A 15,448-nucleotide genomic window follows, 5' to 3' on the forward strand; every position below is an offset into this window, starting at 1 on the left:
GTGTGAGTAACCAGAATGAATTATATGCATCTATTAAATTGTCAAATAATTAACCTAATAAAAAAAGTACTACAGTTCATAAAATGGAAAAATGGAAAACCCCTGAATTTCCAAATATAATAAGTTTCTGTAGTAGCCTGCTACCAACTAACCTCAGGCTTGTTTATGAGAAAATTGAATGTTTATTTTGTAAGCAAAAGGTAATTGAATTTTTTATTTGCAAGTAAGAGCATTTTACCTGAGGTTTTGGTATTTTGTTATGCTCCATGCTATTATGATTTAAAAAAAAATCCCCTTGGAATCATGAGAGGTGTAGCCTGTGATGTTTAGAGTTCAGAGAATGAGTGATTTTAGGATGAAAATACTCAATGGAATGATAATAATAATAATAATAATAATAATAATAATAATAAAAAAAGGTTAGTATTATACTAGGTCTCCAGGACTGTCATCCAAATTACCAGAGACTGGGTGGCTTAACAAAAGTAACAGAAGTCTTAGATCAAAGGGGTCAAGTTGTTTTCTTCAGATGTCCAATGCTTGCTACTGTTTTGTTAACTTGATACAAGCCAGAGTCATTTGGGAAGAGGGAACATCAATGGAGAAAATGTCTCCAACAGATTGGCCTATGCACAAGTCCATGAGGCATTTTCTTGGTTATTTATTGATGCGGGGAAGGCCCAGTCCATTGGGAGCCACTTCTGGGCATGTGGTCCTGGATTGCAGAAGAAAGCAGGCTGAGCAAGCCATGGGATACAAGCCAGCAAACTGTGCTGCTCCATGACTTCTGCTTCGCTTCCTGCCTCCAGGTTCCTGAATTCTTGCCTTGCCTTCTCTTAATGATAGACTGTAATCTGTAAGTTGAAATAAATCATTTCACTCCCATGTGGTGGTATTGTGTTCCCCAAAATATTGTGCACCCTAATAAATTTATCTGGGGTCAGAGACAGAACAGCCACATATTAAACATAGAGGTTAGGCAGTGGTAGCACACGCCTTTAATCCTAGCATTCCAGAGGCAGATATCTACCTGGATCTCTGTGTGTTCAAGGATACAGCCAGGCTTGGTGACTCACGCCTTTAATCCCAGGGAGTGATGCTAGAAAGCAGAAATGTATATTGTTGTGCCCAGATCGCGACCCCCAGAGAGACCACCAAGGACGAGCAAGCCGGAATGCAAAAGCAAGGTTTAATCGTGGATATCCAAAAGCAATACAAGCCTAGGCAGGGACTTCGTCCAACAGATCCAACGCAGTGGAAGCTGGAGGAAGTGCCCACCTGTCTGCAAGCTCAGTTTTTAAAGGGAAAAATCACAAGGTTACATCATTTAGGGGGTGCTAGTACGGGTACAATTCTGATTGGCTTGTGTCTAGGAATTCCAGAAATCACAATTCAGTTTTCCTTCTAAGGAAGTAGTTGCCCACCACCATTTTTCATTGGCTGCCCCCAGATGGGGGCATCTGGTGATTACCCAGTCACTATGGAAACTAGGGTTGGGACATTCTATGGTCAAGCAGTTGCCTAGGGGGCTAGGGAGAGGACATTCCATAGTCCGGCAGCCATTACCTCCTGACTACCTTCACTATGGAAACTAGGGTTGGGACATTCTATGGTCAAGCAGTTGCCTAGTGGGCTAGGGAGAGGACATTCCATAGTCCGGCAGCCATTACCTCCTGACTACCTTGTGACTCTGTACTTTTACACTTCCTGGTTTCTGGAATCTGAACTGACTGGTCTCAGTAACTTCTGGCCTGTTCCAGTAACTTATGGCCTGTAGCTAAAAGGAGCAGTCTTAGGCCTTTACAGTCTTAGGCCTTTAGTTTTTGGGGTGAGAGCATTTTGGTCTTATTTTGGTTCCACATATATAAGGCATGAGGACCAGAAACTAGAAGCTTTTGACTGGTTAAGCATTCAGGCTTTCAAGCAGCAGTTCAGCTGAGAGCCATTGGGATGAGGACACAGAGGCTTCCAGTCTGTGGAAACATGATCAGCTGAGCAACTGGCGAGGTGAGGTAGCTGTGGCTTGTTCTGCTTCTCTGATCTTCCAGCATTTACACCAATAACTGGTCAGATTTGATTTTATTAATAAGAACGTTTAAGATTCTGCTACATTCCCAGGATGGTTTGGCCATTTATCACAGCTGTTGAAAACAAATTCATACAAAAATTTGTAGCAGGTTTGTGGAGTATTGTTGTGACAGACGTGTTGTTTTTGTGGGGGGCCTCAAAACAGCTTGACCACACAGCTGTCATGACAGGCTTAGGGGCCCAACTGAGTCCCTAGGAAAAGCCATAAACTGGCTCCAACCAGGAACAGGCTAATCAGCATCCCAGGAGGAAAATACCTAATGTTCCAGAGGAAATACCTAAGGTTCCAACCATTGTAAGATATTACCAGGTGTCCTTAAGCCCAGCACACACCTATTTCCCTTTTACCAAGATACCTCTAGACAAATATCAGCCAATCAGGGTCCTGAACCCAGGAAATCCCCTCACCCTCACCCTCTACTATGATAAAAAACAAAAACCCACCCTGTCTGGGCTCAGCACTCTGATTCTAACACTGCATCTGACACATGAAGGGTCCAAGCTCAACCTTCAATAAAGGCTCCTTGCTTTTACATAAGGGGTTCTGTCTCCATGGTGGTCTTTTGGGAGTCCCCATGATCCCCATGATCTGGGCATAACAGTTCTCAGGAGGATTGTGGAAGAGCTTTGGAACTTCAGGATGGAAAAACCCTTGAGTGCTTATAGCTTCCTGGGTATTCTGTGGAAGCTTTGAAGATGAGAATACTGAGAGAAAGGCAGAAAATTGAGGCCTGCTTGTGGTGTTTTAGAGTGAAGTAAAGACTCTATTAGGCTGTTTGCATGATGTTTTGAGCTTCGAATTTCTGGTTTCTGGTCAGCTAGGGCTGAATATTCAGCTGTAATCAACAAGAGGTCAGCACCACTGAAGAGAAATCTTGCTTTACTGATACAATCTATACTGGTTAGGTAGAGCTGAGAATTCAGCTGTGATGAATAAGAAACCGAAATCACCGAGCTGAAATTTCCTGGAAATATTTCTTTGGGCTCAGCACACAGAATCTGTGGTTCAGAGGGGATTAAGGCTGCATCTTGGGGTGGCAGCTGAACTTTGTAATGTGCATGAGTCTTCCAGATTTGGTTTTGGTGGCATGAGACCTGCAGGATTAAAGTATTCATGGAGAGCAGCTGAGACACTATGAGAGTCCAAGAGAGGCTATTGGCAAAAGTGCAGCTTAAGTTGTAGTGGAGGCCCCAGAGTTTGGAGAAGGCGTGGGGGGAAGCTGAGGCTTGGCCCTATGAGGCAAGGTTGGAGTCCTTGAAGAGGGCCCAGGGCAGGCTACTAGTGAGAGTGCAACCTTGGTTTCAGTAGAAACTCTAGGATATTGGAGATGTTGGGACTGTGGAATGACCATTGAGGACAGCAGCAGATGTAGAGTGGAGCCAGCCTGAGCTTACTAAATAAGCTGTATGTACTAGAAGCAGAGCTTCCCAAATTTTTTGTAACCGTGGAGTTCATGAGAAAGTCCCAGATGTTGGACACTGAGCTATTTATATACTATTGGGATTCACTTTTGCTTTTTCTTAATTATGGCTGTATCTTGGTGCTTTCTTCATGAGTAAGAAGTTTTGTTGTATTATATTTTGTTTGTATTCTGACAAATAAAGCTTACCTGGAGATTATAGTGTGGAGCTAGCCACTAGTTAACCATATAAGCCAGGCAGTGGTGCCACACACCTTTAATGCCAGCACTTGGGAGGAGGAAGCAGGAAGATAAAAAATTCAAGACCACCCTGGGCTACACGAGATTGAACCAGTCTAAAAGAGAAACAGAGCTGGCTGGTGGCGGCACATGCCTTTAATCCCAGCACTAGGGAGGTGGAGACAGGATCTCGGCCCATTCAGATATGATTCCCCTTTCACTCTGAGATTTCATAGAGGTAAGAAGTCTCTATCTCGTGGCTGGCAGTTTTGCTTCTCTGATCTTTCAGCTTTCACCCTCAATATCTGACTCTGGGTTTTTATTGTTAGGACTAATTAGGACTGTGTTTCAAAGTTTGTAAATTATTTTTATTTTTATTTTACAGGAGCTACCTGTTGAAAGACATTGTACTTTTTAAAAAAGAGACAGTGATCTTTAAAAGAGATTGAACCTTTACTGTTTGGGTTTTTGTTAAAGAATGGCGAGCTTTTAAAGCTATACTGTTGTCTTTTATTGTGATATTAACATGAGATCTTAGGGAGAAACAAGAAAGGAAAGGTTATGATTTAATAGTGGTGTGTCAAGTAGACAAAGGGTCAATTCTGCTGACTAGGTTTTCCTTTTTCTTTTCTCTCTCTCTCTCTCTCTCTCTCTCTCTCTCTCTCTCTCTCTCTCTCTCTCTCTCTGTCAGTTTGACAAGCTAGAGTCATCTGGGAAGAAGGGACCTCAATTGAGAAAGTGCCTCCATCATATTGGCCTGTGTTCAAATCTGGGGGGGCTTCTTGATTAATGACTGTGGGAGTGCCCAGTCCACTGTGAGAGGTTCCATTCCTGGACAGGCAGTCCTGGATTGTAGAAGAAAGCAGGCTGAGCAAGCCACGGCGGGGAGGTGGGGTATGATGAGGGGGCAAGCCAGTAAGCAGCATTCTTCTATGCTCTCTGCTCCAGTACTTGCTTCCATCTTCTGCCTGGACAACCCTTGATGGTAGATCGTAACCAATAAACCAAATAAACCCTTCCTCACCAAGTCATTTAATGGCTGGTGTTTTATCACAGCAACAGGAAGCAACTAGAAGCCTCTTTCATTAGTGTGTAAATGGCTGTCTTCACCTGGTGTCTTCACAGGGTTGTGCACAGTTTATGTCAAAGTCTTAATCTCATCTCATGAAGACAACAGCGATTCACACTGCTTAAAATGTATACAACTCTAACGGCTCTGTGAGAACTGTGTTGACGGGCTTTTTGTTTTGTAATGGAGAAGTAGGACTGGGCCTCAAGAGGCCCTCCACTAGGTCAGAAGTCATGCCCACTTCCAGGAAGTGGTTTGTACCCAGGGCTCGAAATTTCACTGTGTGCTCTTCCACTGTCTCCAGTCCCACTCTGGCTCATTACTCATGCCTGTTTACCCTGAGGTTGTCATATAAAAATGTGGATGTGATCCTTCACTGGCTTATTACTTTCTAAAGCTCAGCCAGAGGAATGATACTCTAATTCTTATTGACTGAGCTAGCATCTTACTTAAGGGAGACAAGGTTAATAAAACAAAGCATTCTTCTGGGTATCTATTATTACATGTAATTGGAGAATACATCTTAAGCCCAAATGCATTTTTCCAAAGGGTACAATTCATACTGCTCTGTACAATGAAATTCTTACAACAAAGTGATTTCTGCTTTAGTGTGTTTTATGGGTCTGTGCAAGTTAGTATGCATGGGGCACACATGTGCATGTGAGTGCATGTGTGCGTGGAGGCCAGAGGTCAACATGAGTATTTGTATAACTTTCCACCTTGTGTTTTGAGACAGGGTCTCTCACTGAACCTGAAATTCACTGATTGGACTAAGCTGGCTGGCCAGCAAACTCCTTGGAGTCCTTCTGTTTTGGTGTCCCCAGCATTGGGGTTACAGGCGTATTACTACACCCAGCCTTTTATGTGGATGCTAGGGACGAAACTTAGGTATTCATGTTTATATGGCTAGTACTTAATTGACTGAGCCATCTCCCCATCATCTCTTTTGTCTGTCATCACAAACTATCAGAGACTTGAAAAATCATAATATTTCTGTAAGGCTTTTGTAGTATTCTTAGTGATAGCTAAGCATAGTGTTAAAGGTTTAGAAATGGTTCTCCTATAAGGTGCACAGAATTATCAACATAGATGATCGGGGCATGTTTTAATAACAGAATTCAAATTGTATTTTTTTTTTTTATGAGACAGGGTTTCTCTGTGTAGCTCTGGCTGTCCTAGAACTCAGTCTGTAGACCAGGCTGACCTTGAACCCATAGAGATCCGCCTGCCTCTGCCAATCAGGCATTTTAAACACCTCCATTGGTAACTGACAGCTGATCACATTTTCCCAACTGCTGGCATTAAAGGAGTGTATCACCACTGCCTGGCCATAAAATTATTTTTATAACATCTGTTTTGTGATAATAATATAATCACCACGGTTATCAGGAGTATTTGGTGTATTTTGTCTCACTTAATTGGCATATTTTTTTACTCATAATACTAAAATAAGACACAATACAGAATCATCATTATAGCAAAAAGAAGGCTGCCTTTGCATTAAGACAGTTCTAACTTTAAATTCTTGCTCTGCCAGTCACTGTCATTGTTCCTGGGTAAGCTAATTTATTCCAACTTTGCTTCCTGTTTTGTTAAGTAGGAATACTGAAACCTTGCAGAATCATGTGAGGTATGTCATTATGTTCCTAAAGTACTTTGTGCAATGCCTGATACACAATATCAGTGAGTAGTGATGGTGGCTGCTGCTATTAAAATTCTTTCTACTAATGAAGACAATGATTGTTAGAGATGAGTTTCCTGAAAGATACTGAATACTAATGAGTGTCAGCCACCAAGGAAGGTGTTCAAAATGCCTCCGATTGGCTGTCAGCCACTAATGAAGGTGTTCAAAATGCCTCTGATTGGCTGTCAGTCACCAATGGAGGTGTGTAAAAAGCCTGTGATCTGCTGTCAGTCACCAATGAAGGTGTTTAAAAGTGCCTCTGATTGGCTGTCAGTCACCAATGAAGGTGTTTTAAAAATGCCTCCGATTGGCTAACAGTCACCAATGGAGGTATTTAAAATGCCGCTGATCCGCTGGCTGTTCTGAGTTATCATCCTCACTTCAAATAAATGCAAAGTAGATAGTAGAAAAGAAAAGGTTATCTACAAGTGTTCATTAAGTGAGGTAGTGAGGTTAGGGCTCACATTTCCCACTGCACTTGCTTCCTGGAAAGTTTCATGCGGGATCAAAGGGGGAAGTCCAGAAGCTGTGCCGTTTCTGTTTTCGTGTTGCCTGTGCTTGAAAGTGCTGCCGCTCACACCGACTCTTCCTCCGTAATTCTATGCCCAGACTCAGGAACTAGCAGCAGACTTTAAGGCAGTGGCAGAAGGAACTACTCCTGCCAGTCGGTCACAGCCTGTAGGGAAGAGTGAACACACCTCAGCTCTGGGCTGAGGGAGGATGCTCCTATCCATGGCTGACCGCTAGCTCAAAGAATTCAAACCAGATCTGGTGGTCTTCAGAAGACTTCTGACCTGGGCAGTGCTGATATGAGAATAGAAAGGAGAGAACTCAAACCCACTGTCCTGAGATCGCTGCTGTCTGTCCTGAGGTCACTGCTGTCTGCCCTGAGGTCACTGCTGTCTGTCCTGAGGTCACTGCTGTCTGTCCTGAGGTCACTGCTGTCTGTCTGTCCTGAGATTACTGTTTCCCCCTGCTGTCGTGGGCCTGGTACTTTTCACTTTGTCTGTGAGATGGACTGCACATACACAAGGAGGTGAGGCCTGGTCACTGAACCAGCAGGTGGCAAAGACAGCAACAGCCCCATGTTAGTCTGAATTTAAGGGATGAAATTTAAGAGGTCCGTGGGAACCAAAGATTCCCCAGGATGTCTGAATTTTAACTCAACACATCTGTAATTAAGCACATTTTCTATGCAAACTTTTTTAAATACAAAAGAAAACAAAAAACAAAAAAACCAAGTTGCTGCTGCACTTACAATCTAGGGGAAAGATCTAGGCCAGGTTAACCTGATCTCTAAGTGTCCTTTCTCTACCTCTGGCCTGAAATGTGAGGTAATTAGAATATTTTGAAACATTTTATCGGAAGAATTTTTTCCTATGGATATTTTAAAAAGACTATCATGTAAATAAAACCGGACGATAAAGCACACACAATAAAGCATTTAACTCACTCCTCAGTCAACAAGAACTTCTTTCACTGTTTAGTACTTGATTTAACCCTAAACAAATCCTATGAGGTACCCATTTCACAGATGAGGAAACTGAAGCCTAAGGAGTGAAGTGTTCCATTTCAGGTGGGCTTAGAGTCAATGGAGTATCTGAGCAGGGATAGAAAACCAAGTCTCCAGAGAGCCACCCCACACCTCTCTTCTTATATAATGTTCTAGCTTTGTTTTTGTTGCTGTGATAAAAACATCCTCAAAAAACAACTTAGAAAAAGTTTGTTTTAGCTCACAATCCTGGGTGACAGTCTGTGGTGGTTTGCATAGGAATGGCCCCCATAGACTTCTGTATTTGAATGCTGGACCCAAACTGTCAGGAAGTGTGGAGGAAGTGTGTCGAGAGGGTGAAGGAAGTGTTGGGGCAGACTTTGAGGTCTCATGTGTTCAAGCTGTGCTCAGTGTGGTACACAGTCTCAGTCTCCTGCCGCCTTCAGATCAAGATGTGGAACTCTCAGCTCCTCCTCCTGCACCATTACTGCTGCCTCCAGTAACTTAGAGCTTGAGGCGGAGCCAGTGCAGTCAGCAGATTATCACTCAACTTGACTTTTCTGTCTGAGGGAGTAAAACTTAACTCTCTGGGGCCAGTATAAAAGGGAAACACACACACACACACACACACACCTCTAAATCTCTAATATGTCAGGATCTCACCTAGGGTGCTGATGAATGGCAAGCCTTCAGTAGGTCAGAGAAACAGAAGAGGAGATGCAAAGCTGGTGAGCTGCTGGACAGACAAGCACACCAGGACTTTTCTCAGGGCCCAAGCTTAGTTCTTCATTTTATTATTTTTACTGATTTTTTTTCTACTCTTTTTCTTTTCTGTTCTGTTTTTCTACTCTGATATATCCCTTCTGTCTCTCTTGGTGTCTTCCTTCTAGCTTTCTTTCTATATCTTTCCTGGTGTCTTCTTTCTCTCGTGTCTTTCTTTATTCTTTTACAGCTTATATACCCCAGCAAAACCTCTCAAGCAATATAAAAATTACATCTTGGTTACATTTTATTTTTCAAGTGAATGATTACAATGAATACAAGTAAAAACCAGCATGCTTTTCATATCCCTTATGTGATTAAATATTTTACATATTACAGGTGAAAAACAAGTTGTCCTAAGAACCCACACACATTCATACCCAAGTAATTTGTTATAGATTAACAGAGTATAAGAAAGTAAGATATTTTTCTCAGCCAGTTCTTTAACTGACAGGTTGAATTTTGCAGTTACAAAGAAAGGATCAATCATTTTATTACTTGTTTCAAAAGGTATTCTTGTAAGGAATCTTAAAAGAATCACAAACATAAAAACCTAAGCTTTTATATATCAAAAAGAATCAGTCATCTCTACTTTAAATCTTCATGGTGTATACCTGCTCATCAATAGTTTTTTTTTTTTTATATCAGAAATCTGAGGGCAGAAATGGGTACAAGGAATCAATCATCACCCTTGATCACCAACCAATCCTAGCAAGAAAGGCTAAAAATAATTGGGCTGCTTTGTTCTTGTTCCATGACCTTAATGAGTCCCTCACTCAACTATGTGCCTTTCTAAACTTTATATTGTTTTCCAAGGTTTTTCACCTCAAAGCTATTAACATCTTAACCTAACCTTAAATCATTATTTAAAGGTTTGTTTTAGCTATGGTGCACACTGAAACCTGTGAACATATATCTCAACATTAAGATTAAAATAACTTGAGCTAACTTAGCTTCTGGGACTCAATTTTCTTAATCATTAACCTAAGTCACAGTCTATATGGTGCCTCAAGAGAAACTAGATTGATGACATTTCCTTGTTCCTATTTTCTATTCTTTGCAGCCCTTGATTTATCAGGGATGGGGGCAACACCATATCTTGCTCTTACCTATATTAGTTTTCCCACTAAACTAACCTCTATCATAATCTCTTCCTATGTTTATTAAAGGCCCTCAATCATCAAAATCCTATTTAAACTAATACTATTATTGTATAAAATCATTGATTCAGTTAAACAGCACAGCTTAGGTTTAAATAATCTTCATATTAATCCACAGGTAAAAATGCCCAGCATGTAAGCATTACACCATGGATATACAGGTATCCTGGCAGCCAGGAGCCAAGGAGTACAACAAAGTCACACCTCACAACAAAACTTGTACAAGAGATTTATTGGTAAGGGAAAAAACAGGAGGGTGGCTGCCTCTGCTCAGGTGAGAAAGAGCAGCCAACTGGACAGGATACAGTGCTTATATAGAGTTTTTTTTTGGGGAAGGGGGTGGAACTTTTCAGGGTGGAGTTTTCCAGGGTAGAGACTGGTGGGATTATATGTCCAGAGATTGGACTTTTTATTCTGCAGGATGGGGGCAGGGTCCAGCAGTTATGGCAGTTAGAGTATTCTGTGGGTGGAACCTGGCAGTTAGAGGTTCTTGGGGCCTGTTCATGTGGCTCGAGGGGCTTACACAATAGAATGAGATATTTCCATGAGATAATTACATTATATTAAGGTCAATGGGGACCCTCCCCACACAAATTCGCACTATGCCAGATACTAGAGAAAAATGGCAGCGGCAAACATGCAAAGACACAGCAGTAGCAAGACATATTCTGGGGCTGAGGCTCTCAGGCTCTTGCCTATCCGAGATGCATCCATCAGTGCTTTGTTTCCTGGTGAGCTGATCCCCTGAAGTCAATTGCAACCTGCTGCTCCTCTGACATGGCCAACGGCACACCATGGCTGCCTGCAGGCTTCCGTGTTTTCCACCGTGATGACAATGGACTAAACTTCTGAACCTGTAAGCCAGCCCTTATTAAATGTTTCCTTTGTAAGAGTTGCTGTGGTCATGATGTCTCTTCACAGCAATAGAAACCCTAAGACATAGTCTATCATTGCCAGGAAGTCAAGACGGCAGGAACTTTAAGCAGCTAAGCACATCCTTAGCCATGAGGAGGGAGAGAATGCATGCATTCATGCATGCCTGCAGCTCAATTCTCCTTCTCTGCTCTTCATATAACTCAGGATCCACAGCTTAGGGGATGGTTCTGCCCTCCTTTTAGGCTAGCTCTACCCACATCAGTTAACATAATCTAGACAATCACCCACAGACACGCTAACAGGCCAACATGATCCAGATGGTCACTCATTGAGACTTTCCCCAGGAGATTGCAGATTGTGTCAAGTAACCATCACAAACACACAACAGGAATTCTGGATTCTTGGCCCAGGCCTCACTGTAAACAGAGCAGGGGTTTAATCTTTTAAAATCTCTACTTTGACAGGACCTCACTATGTAGCCCAATGTGGCCTTGAACTCAGGATGTTCTTGTCTACCCTCCAAATGCTGGATTAACCATCATGCTTGGCAGGAGGGACATTCATGATTTTTAGAAGTAATTTGATTTCTTTTATTATGTGAACCAACTTAAATAAAACCTCTTATGGATTTCTTTAATCTCCAAAACTAGGTGCTGAGTTACAAAGAGAGGTTAGAAAGGGTTAAAAGGCTAAGCCCAACCATTTAGAGATATTTAACATTGTGAACTCTTAGTGTGTTTGATAGCATGTATTATCTGACAGATTTAACTTGAACACTGATATTAAACTTCCTTCTGAAACATGCCACTCATTTAATTTTTACAAGTCACCTGTTAACATATGCCCAGGCTAAAGAGCTTTGATATTAAACAAGAAAGGTTCTTGTGTTCTGATATAGCTCCCCAACTGGAATAACTGAGTTTTATTATAATAATTAGCTCTCCTGCTTTAAATAAATGTAAAATTAGATAAAGTACAGAAAGCAACTGGTTTCAAACACTGGATGACAGGCAGTGTAAGTCTGATCACAAGGTGAGTCCAGGCTCTGCATGAGAACAGTTTCCCAGCTGTAGGTCATGTAGAGAGAAGGTACCCAAGCACTACATGCTGGCCCCATTGAACAGAGGAGGCAAGGTCAGGTTGATAGATGGGGCTACTGGAATCTTTAGTTCAAAGAATCCGAGAAAAACGAACTGTGCAGAGAGAACCTAAGAAAGCTGTGAGGAATTTCCTCAAAAGTTCAGGCAGAGGGATAAATTTGATTTGCAAGGAGTTGGACCACTTGAAGCTTGCCAGGTAGCATCTGCTACAGGATTGAAACAGCACAGAAATACTTAGAATCAGCTGTTCTAGGGCACAGTAGAACTCAAAACTTTCTCAAACAGACAGAATTTCCCCTCAATACTTTGTAAATGCAGAAGTTCCTAGAAAAAAAAATTATAGTCAGTATGACAGAGTGTTTGTAGAAGACACCAGGCAAGGCAAGCTTTTTACTTGTGAATGGGCAGGAAGTGTAAGTAGAAGTCTATAATCTGTGTCAAGCTTATCCTCCAGGACCCAGGAAAGATGCAACAGAGAGGATGGAGTCTCATCAACATGCACCCCACTACACACTACAGCTAAAGAACCACACAAAGCACTTAGCTCTGAGTTTATACATCCTAGGAGTCACTGGCCTCCCAGAAAACAAGTGTTCTAGGAGGAAAGAAGACACGGCCTGGGTTATGAGAAGAACACTTTCTCCTTGTCAAGCTTATTGTCTTTCTCTTCTGCCTGAGGATTACACATAAGCTAAGTCAGCCAAGGCTGTCTATGGAGACTCAGCAGTGGGAACCATGCCCCACAGGATGGTCTACAGACTCATCCCAGCAAAACCTGCAAATAAGCATAACGATATCCAGAGGGAAACATAATTCAGAAACCAAGATAAATTCTACCAGTTAGTGGGGCTTTAGAAACCCCACAGGCTCTTCACTAGTAAAGCACACCATTACATCTACTCAGCTTTAAAGTATGCAGACATTAAACTGCTTGCTAGCATAAGAATCAACACTTCAAAAAAAAAAAAAAAAAAGCAGAATTCAATGTTAAACAGTGTGATAGTAAAATATCCAGGAGCCAATGAGATGGCTCAGCGGGTAAATGCACGTGCTGTGCTAGCCTGAGGACCCAGGTTTGCTCTCTGGAACCCATGTAAAGTTAGGAGGAGAGAGCTGACTGATGCTACATAGCTGTGCTCTGAATACCATATGCATGCTGTGGCATGTGCATCTCAACAGGACATCAATGTTGGACAGTGTGAAAGTCTAATACTTTAAAACAGCTCAGTGTTTGTGTGCACCTGTAATCCCAGCACTTGGGAGACAGAGGCAAGAGGAATGTGAGTTCTAGGACAGCCTGGACTCCATAGTAAGTTCCAGATCCAGCCTGTGCTCCATAGTGAAATTGTGTCATAAAAACATGGGGGTAGGAGGTCTTACAGCACAATGGGAGGACCCCGAAGGGCAGAAGTTCGCTTCTACCCCCTTCAAGAAATGACATTCGACATTTAAAATTATATATATAATTGAATGAATACTGCGAATGTAATCTATGAATACCACAAATGTGATTAATATCATGAGTGTAAGTAATGAATATCATGAGTGTAATTTAAAAAAGAAAAAAAAAGAAAAAGAAAAAAAAAAAACATGGGGGATTGGATGGCTGAACACCCTGGCTGTCATGATAGAACTCTCATCCAGTGTTTGATGGAAGTGGATGCAGAGATCCACGGCTGAGCCCCAGGTGGAGCTCCGGGAGTCCATTTGGTGAGAGAGAGGAGGGATTGTATGAGCAAGAGATATTGAGACCATGACTGGAAAAAGCACAGGGACAAATAGCCAAACTAGTGGAAACGCATGAACTGTGAACCAATGACTGAGGAGCCCCATAGAACTGGATCAGGCCCTCTGGATAAGTGAGACAGTTGATTAGCTTGAACTGTTTGGGAGGTCCCCAGGCAGTGGAGCCGGGACCTGTCCTTGGTGCATAGGCTGGCTTTTTGGAGCCTGGGGCCTATGCTGAGACACTTTGCCCGGCCTTGGTGTAGGGAGGAGGGGACTGGACCTTCCTCAGCTGAGTCTACCAGGCTGGGCTGACTCCCCAGGGGAGACCTTTCCTTGGAGGAGGTGGGAATGTGGGGGGTGGGTTAGAGGGGTGGGAGGAGGGAGGACAGGGGAATCCGTGGCTGATATGTGAAATTAAGTTAATTATAAAATTAAAATATTAAAAACAAAAAAAAAATGGGGGAGTGGGCTAGAGATGGCCCAGTGGATCCAGTGCTTGGGAGCAAACATGAGAACCTGAGCTCAGATTTCCAGAACCCATGTAAAGTCTGGGTGTGCTTGTGCTTATCTGTGACTCCTGGGCTGAGATAGGCAGGAAGAGGCAGGTGAATCCTGGGTGCTCATTAGCCAGGCAGTGTAGCCAAACAGAGGGCTCCAGGTTCAGGGAAAGACCTTGTCTCAAAAATTACAAGGTGGAGAATCAATTGCCCTCCACATGTACCTGCATGGGTGAGCACCAACACATACACATGCACACTACCCACACAGGCCCACACACACATTCATACACACGAATGCATGTGTGCACACACACATGAATTTAAAGCTGTAGATGCTTTAAACATGTTGGAGAAAAAAATTGAGACAGTTTTATTATGTAATGCTGACTGGTCTGGAACTTGCTACTATGTATTCCTAGGCTGGCCTGGAACACACAGAGATCCACCTGGCCCTGTCTCCTGAGTTCTAGGATTAACAGTGTGTACTATCATGACTGACACGTTTAAGAAATTAAGAGAAAATATGCTTAAAAAGTAACGGAAAAGGTGGTCTTAGGGAATGAAAGGGTAGAGAATCTTAGTAGATGTGTGGAAACTAACAAGTGGACATCTTTTAACTAGGTGACACATTTACTGAAATGAAAACTAACTTGATAGACTTCCTAGAAAATTGGAGACATTAGCAGACACAGATACTCATATGACAGAACAACATACACCATCTGTAGAATATAAGAAAACAAAGTTAAAGAAAAATGAAAACAAAAGAATTCTTGCTTCAGGGATCTGTGGGTAAAAGCACATGGTTGCTTCCTTATTTGATCAGGCAGGTAATCTAGAGTTAAGGTCAGGAAAGAGACATAAAAGAAGCATATAGATCTGTTTTTCTTAATGTAGATGTGTAAAATCCTAAGTCAAACATTGACTATTATACATAGCATAAAACATATTCATAAGATAAAATGGTGTGGGAAATATAAGAAATGTATGCCATTAAAAATCTACTAATGTAATTTACTTCTTAAATGACTGCAACCGGTTGCTTATGTGATCACCTCAATAATCAGCACATAATGGACATTTCAATCTGCTCATGTGTGTGTACTATATGCGGGTGTCCTATATGCTATGTGTGTGTACTATTTGCGGGTGTACATATTCATGTGTGTGTGTCTACCTACGCGTGGAAGACAGAGGTTAATCTTGAGTCATTTTTCATCTTATTTCTTTTTTATTTTAAAAAATTCATTATAAAAAACTCTAAAATAAAATAAACATCATACATCACAATTGACCAGACCCACAGTTCATACATAACAATGAATTTCTATATAGTTAAGATAGGCATT

At 41.9% G+C, this 15,448-nt stretch overlaps 1 protein-coding gene across 1 annotated transcript in view; it reads left to right on the plus strand.

Annotated features, from left to right (window-relative positions):
* Nucleotides 1-10,321: 10,321 nt before the first annotated feature.
* The window catches only part of Spata6 (spermatogenesis associated 6), a 112,285-nt gene continuing 107,158 nt past the window's right edge, over nucleotides 10,322-15,448 (plus strand). Inside the window, exon 1 of the mRNA XM_076564768.1 lies at nucleotides 10,322-10,751. The gene's annotated coding sequence lies outside the window, so the exon portion shown is untranslated. The remainder of the gene's footprint in view (nucleotides 10,752-15,448) is intronic.

The sequence above is a fragment of the Peromyscus maniculatus genome, chromosome 2 (assembly GCF_049852395.1).
Source record: "Peromyscus maniculatus bairdii isolate BWxNUB_F1_BW_parent chromosome 2, HU_Pman_BW_mat_3.1, whole genome shotgun sequence".
Taxonomy (NCBI): domain Eukaryota; kingdom Metazoa; phylum Chordata; class Mammalia; order Rodentia; family Cricetidae; genus Peromyscus; species Peromyscus maniculatus.